General features: G+C 48.7%; 1 non-coding gene across 1 annotated transcript; it reads right to left on the bottom strand.

The window, feature by feature from the left end:
• Positions 1–330: 330 nt before the first annotated feature.
• Positions 331–432, bottom strand: LOC132008536 (U6 spliceosomal RNA). Its single transcript, XR_009401659.1, has one exon. It is a non-coding gene; the product is annotated as a U6 spliceosomal RNA (small nuclear RNA).
• Between the last annotated feature and the right edge of the window lie 3,628 nt (positions 433–4,060).

Raw genomic sequence — 4,060 nt, 5'->3', positions numbered from 1 at the left:
GGGATTGAGCCCCATATTGGGCTCTCTGCTCAACAGGGAGCCTGCTTCCTCCTCCTCTCTCTCTGCCTGCCTCTCTGCCTATTTGTGATCTGTCTGTCAAATAAATAAATAAAATCTTTAAAAAAAAAAAAAATACGGTGGGGCGCCTGGGTGGCTCAGTGGGTTAAGCCGCTGCCTTCGGTTCAGGTCATGATCTCAGGGTCCTGGGATCAAGCCCCAGATCGGGCTTTCTGCTCAGCAGGTAGCCTGCTTCCCTTCCTCTCTCTCTGCCCGCCTCTCTGCCTACTTGTGATCTCTCACTGTCAAATAAATAAATAAAATATTTAAAAAAAAAATACGGAAAGCTTCGTCAATTGGCTTGTCATCCCTGTGCAAGGCCATGCTAGTCTCCTCTGTGTCGTTCCAGTTTTAGGGTGCATGCTGCTGAAGCGAGGGTGAGAGGGAACTCTGAAAGCTCAAAATTTTCCAAGGCCTAAAGCAAGGAAACTAGGATGATGAGTGATGGGCAGAGGAGCTGCTTCTGTTCAAGTTCTCTGTCATGGGCAGAACTGTGTCTGCCAAATGCATCTGTTTGAGTCCTAACCCCTGCACCTGGGAATGTGACTGTATTTGGAGACAGTCTTTCAGGAGGCAGTCAAGAGAACACTGAGGCCGTACTAGGTAGGCCTTCTAGGAGGCCAGTAGGATACAGACAGGCACCAAGGGAAGACAATGGGAAGACACAAGAAGACTGCCAATTGCAAACCGTGGGGAGATCAGAAGAAACCAACCCTGCCGACACCCTTGAGCTCCCAGAACCGTGAGAAAATTAATTTCAGTTGTTTAAGTGCCCCTGCCCATGGTACCTGGTTTGACAGCCCAAACAAACGGACACAGCCCCCCAACCCTGCCAGCACAGTGTGGGCCACTTCTCCCCACTCAGAAACAGAGCGCCCTCAGAAGGGAAGCCCCTTCCAGCCATGGTGGAACTCACATCTCTCTGACTTCCAGGCAGCTGGGCCTCCTGAGTCAGAGCACAGACAAAAGGTGGGTCACCAGCAGGCCCCAGGGTAGCAGAGGGGATTTCTGGGGGAGCTATCCTCAGGTATCTTCAAGATCAGACCTGTGTGTTAGGCAGCTGCCTTGCAGCCTAACTCTAGGGACCTAACCCAAGGTCCCTTCCTTGCAAAGAAAAGATGCCTTGGGCAGAAAGAATAAAAAGGAGAGAAAATCAGACAACGGGGACTGAAGAAGAGGACACCAAGGTGGGCCAGAGCCAGAGGACAGAGGAACCCTCTGTCCCCAGCTGGGAACGCCCCCTTCCACTTCTCCCGCCCTCCCAAGGCTGCCCACTGGGCCATTCTGTAGTAACCAACACATATAAAACTCCTACTGTGTCCAGGGCATTCAAATCCTCTCTTCTGCTATCCTCTCCACAAGAAGGGATAACGTAAGGTGCGGAGAGGTAATCAGATGCCCAAGGAACCACAGGAGGCCAGCGGGAGGATGAGATCTGGAGCCCGGGTCCCATGCCAACCATTCCCCTGCATTTTGGGAGAGACTCTTTTGAAGTATCGCTGTTTTCGCTATAAAGAGAAAATAAGGTATCTTGCTGTGCAAAGAGGCCCCCTAGAAGCTACCATCACTACCAACCTAGCTTAGGTAATGCATCCCCTTTAGCTGGGTGCATTTGAGAGAGGGGAAATCGGAGTCCAAAGAGAGAGGCAAACACTTCTAGAGGAGAGAGAGCGGGGTGGGGTGGGGGTGGGGGTGCAAAGCCAATGTTCACAGCAAGGCCTGAGGTCCTTGACCATGTAAGCACCAGCCCTCTGCAGGCAACGGGCTGTTTGGGGGGGGGGGGGGCTGATCCCCAGCAGGATTCTGGGGTGCCCCTCCCTGCAAGCAGTGCTGAAGAGACAAGCTCATTTGCCTAATAAAGCACTTCTGAAATGAAATCTGCGGCATAAAGCAGTTGTTTTTGTAGGAAAAGACCCAAGATTTGTCGAGCAAACACTAGACATAAGAGGGTACACTGTGATGTCCACATTACGTTAAAAGTCCTCTACGTGTGACATGTACATACCCATATATTGACATAAGGAACATCCATCCACTCTTCTTTCGGTGACAGTATCCGGGCTTTTCTCTGGGAACGCCCTCTTCCCCATGCTCCGGCCCGGTACTTTTGAAACCTTGGTGTGGCTTACACAGAGTGAAGTGTGTACACCTTAAGTGTCAATTCAATGTGTATGCGTGTACATAAGCACCGTGTCGGTACCCCCAAATCAAGATGTAGCACATTTCCAGCTCTCCAGGAAGATGCCCTGTACTCTCTTAGTCAATTCTGACCCCCCCCCCCCTCCCCCCCCCCCCCCCTCCCCACCCCCCACCCCTCCCGCCAGTCCTGGAGGTAACTGCTCCTCTGCTTTTCAGCACTTTGTGGATTGGGTTCTTGCCAGGCTCTGTGCTCAGTGGCAAAGCTGATTGGGCGGGGGGGAGTGGGGGGAGCTGTGGAGCGTATGATTTGGGTCTGACCAATCAGAGCATCACGTTCCTCTAACCAGAGAGATTGGTTCAGGGGTTGGTACCAGGGAGCAAGGCTGAAACCGACATGTTGTGGTGGCAGGCCCTCCTTCTCGCTATGGTGCAGGTGGAAGACGTCTGAGTACCTGGGACTGTAGGAGCCCAGAAATGGTCAGCAGAACAGAGGGCAAGGCTGAGAAATGGAGAGAACCTGGAGAAGCTGTCTGAGCCCGTAGATCAAGCTGTATCCATGTGAGCCAGTAAAAGATTTATTTTGTTTAAACCACCCTGCTAAAGTATTAATAGATGCTTTTTAATAGAGGAGATAGCAAGTGCAAATTTAGTCACACTCAATTTTATTTAGAAGTTTGTGGCTTCCTTTACTACTAGGACAAAGTCTTACCTTGCTCTTCACAGACGCCCAGATGGCTCTGCTGCCTCACCATGGACCACTCCTGTGACACTGATTTTCTCCCTCCTGCCACAGGGCCTTTGCATAGACATTTCTTCTTCATTAACCACTCTTTTCTCCCATCTTCACCTACTATACAGATCCCAACTCCGTTTTGATTCCCTCAGCTAAGCTTTTCCAGGCCTTCTCATCAAGGTCCCTTTCCTCAGTTTCGTTCCTTTATAGCTCTCCTTTTGAAAGTAAAATACAGTTGAATTTTTATAATTGTGTGATGATTTCCTATCTCTTCCCCACTCAACTATGAGTCCTGTGAGATAGCAAATGACATCTATGTTTGTTCACTGTGGTCCTCCTGGTGCCTGACACTCACTCACTAGGTTTGAAAACAGATTCGTATTAACTGTGGTTCTGGCTGGGGGAGAACAAATCGCAGCATTTTCCTTTTCTAAGTTGTGCATTTTTCTATAGTGTTCTAGTTCTTCAGGTGTACCTATTATTTTTGTAATCAGAGAACAAATTAAGGATTCATTTTTATAGAATGAGAAACAATGGTTTGTCTTCCCCCCATAAAAACCCTATGGCTAAAAGTATCTGTTCCAACACAAAAGTATATGAAAAATAGTCCTTTAAATTTTTTTAATATTCACGTACACAAACAGACACCACGAAACGAATGCACAGAATCATTTCCCTTTTAAGTTTTGCTCCCACCAATTTTTCTTAACCTTTGGTGCCTACTGCTGTATGCTTGCTAGAAGCCCCTTCAGACAGTAACATGAACGAGCAAGTAACTAATGAATCTTAACTGAAAAAATCAACGGGAAGTTAGCTTTCTGTGTTCAGAATTTCTGCCTGAGGACTTGCGCTCAGCGTTGTGATTTTTACTGTGTGCTTCTCAGGAGTCATGTCTTCTGCAACTAAAATGATTCCTGATTCACATGATAGGATTAAAGCTTGGTGATTCCCCGAAGCTTTTCCATGAGCTCTAGGAGGTCCAGGTGCTCAGCCACCTGGTCACAGATGAAACAACGCCGTGCTCTCTGTCTAAACCGGGAGGAGTGGGCTGGACGTCTGGGAATAGTTCTTGGGCTTGTGGCTCATTCATTCTGTGACTTTGGGCCTCAGTTTCTATTTCTCTGGTCCTCA

Source organism: Mustela nigripes, unplaced genomic scaffold (assembly GCF_022355385.1).
Source record: "Mustela nigripes isolate SB6536 unplaced genomic scaffold, MUSNIG.SB6536 HiC_scaffold_148, whole genome shotgun sequence".
In the NCBI taxonomy this organism is placed as follows: domain Eukaryota; kingdom Metazoa; phylum Chordata; class Mammalia; order Carnivora; family Mustelidae; genus Mustela; species Mustela nigripes.
Note: the sequence above shows the minus strand (reverse complement) of the source record. Positions and strands in the feature narration are given on the sequence as shown.